The following is a 12,717-nucleotide window of genomic DNA, read 5'->3' as shown; positions in this document are numbered from 1 at the left end:
ACACACACCCTGACCCTACACACACTCACACACACCCTGACCCTACACACACTCACACTCACCCCTGACCCTACACACACTCACACACACCTGACCCTACACACACTCACACACACCCCTGACCCTACACACACTCACACACACCCTGACCCTACACACACTCACACTCACCCCTGACCCTACACACACTCACACACACCCCTGACCCTACACACACTCACACACACCCCTGACCCTACACACACTCACACTCACCCCTGACCCTACACACACTCACACACACCCCTGACCCTACACACACTCACACACACCCCTGACCCTACACACACTCACACACACCCCTGACCCTACACACACCCCTGACCCTACACACACACCCCTGACCCTACACACACTCACACTCACCCCTGACCCTACACACACTCACACACCCCTGACCCTACACACACTCACACTCACCCCTGACCCTACACACACTCACACACACCCCTGACCTTTAACACACCCCTGACCCTACACACACCCCTGACCCTACACACACTCACACACACCCCTGACCCTACACACACTCACACTCACCCCTGACCCTACACACACCCGACCCTACACACACTCACACACACCCCTGACCCTACACACACTCACACACACCCCTGACCCGACACACACACCCCTGACCCTACACACACTCACCCCTGACCCTACACACACTCACACACACCCCTGACCCTACACACACACCCCTGACCCTACACACACACCTGACCCTACACACACCCCTGACCCTACACACACCCCTGACCCTACACACACTCACACACACCCCTGACCCTACACACACTCACACACCCCTGACCCTACACACACTCACACACCCCTGACCCTACACACACTCACACACACCCCTGACCCTACACACACACCCCTGACCCTACACACACTCACACTCACCCCTGACCCTACACACACTCACCCCTGACCCTACACACACTCACACTCACCCCTGACCCTACACACACTCACACTCACCCCTGACCCTACACACACTCACACTCACCCCTGACCCTACACACACTCACACTCACCCCTGACCCTACACACACTCACACGCACCCCTGACCCTACACACACTCACACACACCCGACCCTACACACACACACTCACCCCTGACCCTACACACACTCACACACACCCCTGACCCTACACACACACCCCTGACCCTACACACACTCATACACACCCCTGACCCTACACACACTCACACACACCCCTGACCGTACACACACTCAGACACACCCCTGACCCTACACACACTCACCCCTGACCCTACACACACTCACACTCACCCCTGACCCTACACACACACCCCTGACCCTACACACACTCACACTCACCCCTGACCCTACACACACTCACACTCACCCCTGACCCTACACACACTCACACACACCCCTGACCCTACACACACTCACACTCACCCCTGACCCTACACACACACCCCTGACCCTACACACACTCACACTCACCCCTGACCCTACACACACTCACACTCACCCCTGACCCTACACACACACCCGACCCTACACACACTCACACTCACCCCTGACCCTACACACACTCACACACACCCCTGACCCTACACACACTCACACACACCCCTGACCCTACACACACTCACACGCATCCCTGACCCTACACACACTCACACACACCCCTGACCCTACACACACACACACACCCCTGACCGTACACACACACCCCTGACCGTACACACACTCACACACACCCCTGACCCTACACACACTCACACTCACCCCTGACCCTACACACACTCACACTCACCCCTGACCCTACACACACTCACACCTGACCCTACACACACTCACACACACCCCTGACCCTACACACACTCACACTCACCCCTGACCCTACACACACTCACACCTGACCCTACACACACTCACACACACCCCTGACCCTACACACACTCACACCTGACCCTACACACACTCACACCTGACCCTACACACACTCACACGCACCCCTGACCCTACACACACTCACACACACCCCTGACCCGACACACACTCACACACACCCCTGACCCTACACACACTCACACACCCCTGACCCTACACACACACCCCTGACCCTACACACACTCACACACACCCCTGACCCTACACACACACCCCTGACCCTACACACACACCCCTGACCCTACACACACTCACACACACCCGACCATACACACACTCACACACACCCCTGACCCTACACACACTCACACACACCCCTGACCCTACACACACACACACGCACCCACACCCCTGACCCAACACACACTCACACACACCCCTGACCCTACACACACTCACACACACCCCTGACCCTACACACACTCACACACACCCCTGACCCAACACACACTCACCCCTGACCCTACACACACTCACACCTGACCCTACACACACACACACAACCGACCCTACACACACTCACACACACCCGACCCTACACACACCTGACCCTACACACACACACACGCACCCCTGACCCTACACACACTCACACGCACCCCTGACCCTACACACACACACCCGACCCTACACACACTCATACTCACCCCTGACCCTACACACACCCCTGACCCTACACACACTCACACCTGACCCTACACACACTCACACACACCCCTGACCCTACACACACTCACACCTGACCCTACACACACTCACACACACCCCTGACCCTACACACACACACACACACACCCCTGACCCTACACACACTCACGCACACCCCTGACCCTACACACACTCACGCACACCCCTGACCCTACACACACTCACCCCTGACCCTACACACACTCACGCACACCCCTGACCCTACACACACTCACGCACACCCCTGACCCTACACACTCTCACACTCACCCGACCCTACACACACACCCCTGACCCTACACACCCCCCTGACCCTACACACACTCACACACACCCGACCCTACACACACACTCACACACCCGACCCTACACACACTCACCCCTGACCCTACACACTCACACACACCCCTGACCCTACACACACTCACACACACCGCTGACCCTACACACACTCACACACACCCCTGACCCTACACACACTCACACTCACCCCTGACCCTACACACACTCACACACACCCCTGACCCTACACACACTCACACACACCCCTGACCCTACACACACTCACACTCACCCCTGACCCTACACACACTCACACAGCCCTGACCCTACACACTCACACACACCCGACCCTACACACTCACACACACCCGACCCTACACACACTCACACCCGACCCTACACACACTCACACCTGACCCTACACACACTCACACACACCCCTGACCCTACACACACTCACACACACCCCTGACCCTACACACTCATACACACCCCTGACCCTACACACACTCACACACAGCCGACCCTACACACACTCACACACACCCCTGACCCTACACACACTCACACCTGACCCTACACACACTCACACAGCCCTGACCCTACACACTCACACACACCCGACCCTACACACTCACACACCCGACCCTACACACTCACACACACCCGACCCTACACACACTCACACCTGACCCTACACACACTCACACACACCCCTGACCCTACACACTCATACACACCCCTGACCCTACACACACTCACACACAGCCGACCCTACACACACTCACACACACCCCTGACCCTACACACACTCACACTCACCCCTGACCCTACACACACTCACACAGCCCTGACCCTACACACTCACACACACCCGACCCTACACACTCACACACCCGACCCTACACACACTCACACACACCCGACCCTACACACACTCACACCTGACCCTACACACACTCACACACACCCCTGACCCTACACACTCATACACACCCCTGACCCTACACACACTCACACACAGCCGACCCTACACACACTCACTCACCCCTGACCCTACACACACTCACACACACCCCTGACCCTACACACACTCACACACGCCCCTGACCCTACACACACACCACTAACCCTACACACACTCACACACACCCCTGACCCTACACACACTCACACACACCCCTGATCCTACACACACTCACACACACCCCTGACCCTACACACACTCACGCACACCCCTGACCCTACACACACTCACACACACCCGACCCTACACACACTCACACACACCCGACCCTACACACACTCACACACACCCCTGACCCTACACACACTCCCCTGACCCTACACACACACCCGATCCTACACACACACCCCTGACCCTACACACACTCACGCACACCCGACCCTACACACACTCACACCTGACCCTACACACACACACACCCCTGACCCTACACACTCACACACACCCGATCCTACACACACTCACACACCCCTGACCCTACACACACTCACACACACCCGACCCTACACACACTCACACGCACCCGACACTACACACACTCACACACCCCTGACCCTACACACACCCGACCCTACACACACTCACACCTGACCCTACACACACTCACACCCGACCCTACACACACTCACACCTGACCCTACACACTCACCCCTGACCCTACACACACTCACACCTGACCCTACACACACTCACACACCCCTGACCCTACACACACTCACACACACCCCTGACCCTACACACACTCACACTCACCCGACCCTACACACACTCACACTCACCCGACCCTACACACACCCCTGACCCTACACACACTCACACACACCTGACCCTACACACACTCACACACACCCGATCCTACACACACTCACACACCCCTGACCCTACACACACTCACACACACCCGACCCTACACACACTCACACGCACCCGACACTACACACACTCACACACCCCTGACCCTACACACACCCGACCCTACACACACTCACACCTGACCCTACACACTCACCCCTGACCCTACACACACTCACACCTGACCCTACACACACTCACACACCCCTGACCCTACACACACTCACACACACCCCTGACCCTACACACACTCACACTCACCCCTGACCCTACACACACTCACACTCACCCGACCCTACACACACCCCTGACCCTACACACACTCACACACACCTGACCCTACACACACTCACACACACCCGACCCTACACACTCACCCGACCCTACACACTCACCCGACCCTACACACACTCACACACACCCGACCCTACACACTCACCCGACCCTACACACACTCACACACACCCCTGACCCTACACACTCACACCCGACACTGCACACACCCCTGACCCTACACACACTCACACACACCCCTGACCCTACACACACTCACCCGACCCTACACACACACACTCACCCCTGACCCTACACACACTCACCCCTGACCCTACACACACTCACCCCTGACCCCTACACACACTCACCCGACCCTACACACGCTCACCCGACCCCTACACACACTCACGCACACACACCCTACACACTCCCTCGCACCCCTACACACTCACACCCTACACACTCGCTCACACCCCGAAACACACACACACACTCACTCTCTCTCACACTCACTCTTTCTCACACACTCACTCACTCTCACACTCTCACACACACACTCACTCTCTCTCACACTCACACACACTCACTCTCTCTCACACTCACTCTCTCACACACTCACTCTCTCTCACTCACACACACTCTCACTCACACACTCTCTCTCTCACACACTCACACACACTCACACTCTCTCTCACACACACTCACTCTCACACACTCACTCTCACACTCACACTCTCACTCACTCACTCTCACACACTCACTCACTCTCACACACTCACACACTCTCACTCTCTCTCACACACACTCACTCTCACACACACTCACACTCTCTCTCACACACACTCACTCTCACACACACTCTCACACTCACTCACTCTCACACACTCACTCACTCTCACACACACACTCTCACTCACACTCACTCTCTCTCACACTCTCACACACTCACTCTCTCTCACACACTCACACACACACTCTCACTCACACACACACTCTCACTCACACTCACTCTCTCTCACACTCACTCACACACACAATTTAAACACCCCAGACCATTCTTGTTGCAAAGGCCTTTAATATTAAATACATTATCAGCAAAATCATTGTTCGGCATCAACCACAACCCCCAACCAATGAACAGTGTCGGTTCACTCTACACAAACCCGCCCCCATCGTTTCTCTGTAAGCGCCACCCTGACCTTTGCACTCACGCTGGGGGTCCTTTGGACGGGGGAGACGGACCTGGCTCTTGACGCCTGATCGGAAGCCCAAATGGCAAAACCACCCGACCAAAGAGCCGGAGAGGGGAGAAAAACTCCGCTAATTGGATTCTGCTTTGAGTGACTTGTAACATCGGGCGATGCCTGCCCTGGATTAGGAGGGGTGCGGGGATGGGAAATCAACCGGGGGGGGGGGGGGTTCCCGCTTCTGATCACAATTCAGTCACCAACCCCCCCTTCCCCACGTGGATGAAGATCCGGCCTGGGGGGGGGGGGCGAGATGCTTGATGACGGCCAGAGGCCGACTCACGCTGCTCCGGCCTCACGTATCACACACACACCAATAAAACAAAATCGCCTCTTGGGCTAGATACTAGATTAGGGGGGGGTGGGGGGGTAGCTGGCCAATCCCTCCCAGGGCTGCCCCTGGAGTCTCCGGGAATTGAAGCTCAATCTCCTGCTAGCAAAAACCCGGGAGAGAAAAAAAAATCAGGGGGACGCGTTAAGAAAAATATTTCTTTGAACGCTTTCCTTTATTACCACAAAAACAACAAATTGTATTTATATAGCGCCTTTAATGTAGTAAAACGGTCCCAAGGCCCTTCCACAGGAGCGATTATCAGACAAAATCTGACAGCGAGCCACATAAGGAGATATGACAGGGCTCGGTCAAAGAGGTCGGTTTTAAGGAGCGTCTTAAAGGAGAGGCGGAGAGGTTTAGGGAGGGAATTCCAGAGCTCGGGGCCCAGGCGGTTGAAGGCACGGCCGCCAATGGTGGAGCGATGGAAATCGGGTGTGCACAAGAGGCCGGAATTGGAGGAGCGCAGAGATCTCGGGGGGTTGTAGGGGCTGGAGGAGGTTACAGAGATAGGGAGGGGGCAAGGGCCATGGAGGGGTTTGAACACGAGGGAGATTTTTGAAATCGAGGCGTTGCTTAACCGAGAGCCAATGTAGGTCAGCGAGCACAGGGGGGAGATGGGCGAACGGGACATGGGGCGGGTTAGGCGTGGAAATAATCGCAGATGGGAAGAAAGAAGGAACAGAACCGGCATTTATTTGACCAGGCTTGGGATGATACCGGCAGGACTGCATCCAACCTGAATCGGGAACTCCGTCTCAGAGCGGGGGGCGGAATCAGATTCTACAGGAACTTTCAAAAAGCAATTGGACATGAACTCAAAGAGGACTACTTTGCAGGGTTGGTGGGGGAGGGGTGACCAAATCGGAGAGCTCTTTCAAAGAGCCGGCACAGGAACGACGGGCCGAATTCCCTCCTTCCCTGCTCCAAGACTCGACGGTTCTACCGTCGGAATCGCGGCCCCGGTGAGAGTCAGCGTCTTCGGAGTGGGGGCGGGCGTTGGTGGAAATAAGAGAAAAAGGTGACAAAATGGTTTCTAAAAGTACGGCCAGTTTTCCCGAAGGACCCCCCCCCTGCCACTTCTCCGCCTTGTGGTGATGGGAAGCTGATTGGAATTCCGATCTCAAAAATATAAAGTTGTTTGTTTTTTTCTTTAAAAAAAGTCACCTCTGTAACATTTGCATATTGAATTATCATTGGCCCGCAGGCATCTGTAAGGAATACTTATTATATTCACGTGATCACGTGCTGAGTTGTCATTGGCCCGCAGGCATCTGTAAGGAATGCCTATTATATTCACATGTGAGCACATGCTGAGTTGTCATTGGCCCGCAGGCATCTGTAAGGAATACCTATTATATTCACGTGATCACGTGCTGAGTTGTCATTGGCCCGCAGGCATCTGTAAGGAATACCTATTATATTCACGTGAGCACATGCTGAGTTGTCATTGGCCTGCAGGCATCTGTAAGGACTGCTATTGTTTTGGAAGACCCAGGCGAGGGGTCCTAACTCCATCTTGTCCCCACTGTGCTGTATGATTGAGATCACAGACCCGATGCTTCATAAAAGAGTTTAAACTGTAATACTCCGTTGTCCTGCAATTTATTATTTTTGTACAAGGTGTGCAAAACAAGGCAACCTCGATTCACACAAACGTCGCGGTACAAACATTTAGTCGACTTGAAAACATTCAGGAGCCGTCGCAGAGAAAAAAAAACGCACAGGCAAGGCCTCAAAATGGCCGCCAAGGTGCCCCTAGTAACTGCCTGGCAAATGTTTCCACTGACAGGGCCGGGGCCTGTAGGATGGTGACGCACTCTCTGAAATAGCCTGCTTTAAAATCTACACCCACTCCTCTCCTTATAAAGCATTCCGTCCAGTAAACTGAGTATCAAGCAGAATCGTCGACGTGTCTGTTGACAACCCAAAGCTTATGGGGTCCTGAAGCGGCCGTCACCTCTCACCTTTGGCCCGAGATTTCAAACCCCTCCCTCAAAATAAAACCCTCGGTCGCGGGAAGGTTTTCAAAAAAAATTAAACCGTTATAGCGCGGGGAGGGGTTGCGAAATACCTCCTGGGGGGGGGGGGGGGGAAAGCGATTTTTAAAATGGGGGAGGGGGTCGGGGGGGTCATGCTACTATCATCCATTTTAAGGGGGCCTACCCCAAAATGTCCGTAGCCCGGCTCGGCCGAGTCCGCCAAGCTGTTACGCCCATTTCTGGGACTTGGGCGTTGCACAGAGCAGTCCCGCGCAGTGAGGTTTGAAGTCGGTTCGCGGATCGTCCCGGGTTTGCCCGCCTTTGCTGCGGCCTGGCGCAGTCCGCGCTCCGCGCGCCCACGTGGAATGCGAGAGGTTGCGGCCGTTATTTGAAGGGGCTGCTCCTCGATTTTTATTTTTTGTTTTTGTTAGGCTGCCCTTCAGTCGTCGCGCTCCTGATCTTCGGGTCGGCGGGGGGGTGGGGGCGGAAACCTCCGCGTAGGGACTGCTCCCGGGCCTGGCCAAAGTGGACAACCAACGGTCAAGGCAGCGGGTGGTCGAGGAGGGGGAAGAGGGAGTCGTTTGGACCGACTGCCCTGCCCGCCTCTCTTCCACGGCCCTGGAGACGGAGCGCGCGGTGTCCGCCGCCGTGCTCGCGGGGACTGGCGTGCGTCATCACCCCCGGCAACCAAACCTCAATTGAATTTGTTCAGTGTCATTTAATGTACTTTTGTTAAGTTACAGTTTGCTCAGAAGAGTACACCCATTTTCCCCTTGCCTTTCGTTTAATCCCACACATTTTTAAAATCGCGGGCGCGGGCGGAAAGGTGACTGCGGGCTAAAGGTGGCTGCTCGCCACTTGGGGAGGCGGAAAAAAAAAAAAATCAGACAGCTAGCGGGCCACCTAAATCTAGCCGCTGCCCGACTGATAGTTACTAGGCCCGACGGCCTTCGACCTCCAGTGACATTTGACCCCCGCACCCACCTGACCCCCCCCTCGCGTTAACACTTGCCTTATGCTTCTATCTAGATTCAACGCTAATCCCATGACATTTCCGACTCGTTATATTAAAAATACAGGTACAAGAGGATTCGCAGGATTACATTCATAATCTTGAAGTCAAATACGTGAAACTCACCTATCATCATACCATTTTATCATATATAATCCGCTTCTCGTCAATACTGTCACCACTTCAGACATATAAACCCACTCAAAAAACGTTATAATAAATCCACTTATTCCATTAATATATTAAGTAAAAATCCATTCAATTATTCTCTTAAATTTTCAATTCGACAGTAAGTGATCCTGTTTTCTGCTATCGCCATCCCGGCTGCTCAATTTTGGGGCTAGAAATATTTTTAAATCTTCTTTAAATTGCAGTTGGGTCAATTCGTACCCTTCCCTGACCCCCCGCCCCCTCGTATCAGACTCCCGTGACGCCAACTCTTTCAACAGAAGATTGCTCCTCGGCTGTCGGGCTGCCCCGAGGCCCGTCTCGGTACGAGGGGCCCATGCTGCCGGGCCTACGCGATCAGGCTTCGCCAGCGACCCGCCTCCAGCATTTCCCCTAGCCCTCCCCCCCTTCTCCTTCCCTCCCCCCCCCCCCTTCTCAGGTGCAGGAGTAACATAGAAGATAGGAGCAGGAGTAGGCCATTCGGCCCCTCGGGCCTGCTCCGCCATTCAATGCGATCATGGCTGATCATCCAAATTCAGTACCCGATCCCTGCCTTCTCCCCATATCCCTTGATCCCTTTAGCCTTAAGAAATATATCTAACTCCTTCTTGAATATATTTAATGAATTGGCCTCCACTGCCTTCTGTGGTAGAGAATTCCACAGGTTCACCACTCTCTGGGTGAAGAAATTCCTCCTCATCTCTGTCCTAAATGGCTTACCCCTTATCCTTAGACTGTGGCCCCCTGGTTCTGGACTCCCCGGCCATCGGGAACATCCTTCCTGCATCTAGTCTGTCTAGTCCTGTTAGAATTTTATAAGTTTCAATGAGATCCCCTCTCATTCTTCTAAACGAAGTAATTTTGAAGTGGAGTCACTGTTGTAATGTGCCTCACACCTCTTGTGCGGCCGAGTTTCTCCTGGCCTCTGTCCTATATTTAATCCTACATCTGTGCCCCCTCGTCCCAGATCCCTCGATCATTGGACGCACTCTGTTTCTATCTCCGCTGCCCCACCCCCCGCCCCGCCACACCATTTGAGAAAACCTCTAGCAAATCACCCCTTCATCTCCTCTCTCCCGAAAATGGCCCCAAATTTTTCCAAGTAGTTCCTCACACCAGGCAGCGCCCGAGGGAGTCTGCACTGCACCCTCCCTCCAAAGCCTCACAGGAACAGGAGGAGGCCGTTCAGCCCCTCGAGCCTGTTCCGCAAATCCAGTCAGGTCACTGCTCAACCCCGTTTACCCACATTGGCTCCATCTCCCTCGACACCCTGACCCAACAAAAATCCATCAATCTCAGGTTTGAGATTTTCCGATTGACTCAACAGTCTTTTTTTTGGGGGGGGGGGGGGGGGGGGGAAGAGTTCCCGATTTCCACCCCCCTTTGTGTGAAGAAGTGCTTCCTGACATCACCCCTGAACGGCCTGGCTCTAATTTTAAGGTGACGCCCCCCCCCCCCCTTGTTCTGGACTCCCCCACCAGAGGAAATAGTTTCTCTCTCTCTCTCTACCCAATCAACTCCTTTACATAAGAACATAAGACGTAGGAGCAGGAGTCGGCCATTCGGCCCCTCGAGCCTGCTCCGCCATTCAATGAGATCATGGCTGATCTGATCTTGGCCTCTTCCTGCCCGCTCCCCATGACCCTTGACCCCCTTACCTTTCAAAAATCTGTCTATCTCCACCTTAAATATATTCAATGACCCAGCCTCCGTAGCTCTCTGGGGAAGAGAATTCCAAAGATTCACGACCCTCTGAGAAGAAATTCCTCCTCGTCTCTGATTTAAAAGGGCGACCCTTTATTCTGAAACTATGCCCCCTCGTTCTAGATTCCCCGAGGGGAAACATCCTCTCAGCAGCTACCCTGTCGAGCATCCCTTCAGAATCTTATTTGTTTCAAGAAGATCCCTTAATTATCTTCAACGCCTCGATTAGATCGCCCCCTTAATCTTCTAAACTCGAGGGAATACAAGCATCGGGTGGATGCGGGGAGGATGTTCCCGATGATGGGTGAAACTAGAACTAGGGGGCATAGTCTTAGAATAAGGGGCTGCTCTTTCAAAACTGAGATGAGGAGGAACTACTTCACTCAGAGGGTGGTAGGTCCATGGAATATGCTGCCCCAAAAAGCTGTAGAAGCTACATCATTACATAAATTTAAAACAGAAATAGACAGTTTCCTAGAAGTAAAGGGAATAAAGGGTTACAGGGAGCGGGCAGGAATTTGGACATGAGTCTAGGTTCGGATCGGACATGGCCCTGTGGGTAGCGGAGCGGGCCCAGGGGCCGTGTAGCCTGATCCTGCTCCTATTTCGTGTGTCTAATTCTGTTAGATTCAGGAGATGGTTCTGTGATAGTAGATTGGCGGTTAGGATCAGATCAGCCATGATCTTATTGAATGGCGGAGCAGGCTCGAGGGGCCGATTGGCCTACTCCTGCTCCTATTTCTTATGTTCTTAAGCCCAGTCTGTGCAACCTGTCCTTGTAATTTAACCCTTTAGCCCCCCGGTGAATCTGCGCTGTTCCCCCTCCGAGGACAAGATCTCCTTCCTGAGGGGCGGGGCCCAGAACTGAACCCAGTTACTCCAGATGGGATCTGACCAGAGCTCGGTACAACTGAAGCATCGCTGCCTCCCCTGTGTATTCCAGCCCCCTCCAGACAAAGACCGACATCCCAGTCGGCCTCAGCATCCTATTGTTGACTACAGGGCGGACCATTGCTCCCCTTCAGTCTGGGCTGGCCTGAAACCCGAGATCCCACACACTGCCCGCACCTCCTGTGGCGGCTCTCCTGGGGAGGTGGGTCAAAGGTCCTCTGGCGTCGACAGAAATCAGGATCAATCTTGGGCCACAAACGAATCGCCCCGCCAACAGG

This window comes from Somniosus microcephalus, unplaced genomic scaffold (assembly GCF_052327205.1).
Source record: "Somniosus microcephalus isolate GS21.2 unplaced genomic scaffold, FLI_Smic_1.0 unresolved_chr7, whole genome shotgun sequence".
NCBI classification, from domain to species: Eukaryota; Metazoa; Chordata; class Chondrichthyes; order Squaliformes; family Somniosidae; genus Somniosus; species Somniosus microcephalus.
Note: the sequence above shows the minus strand (reverse complement) of the source record.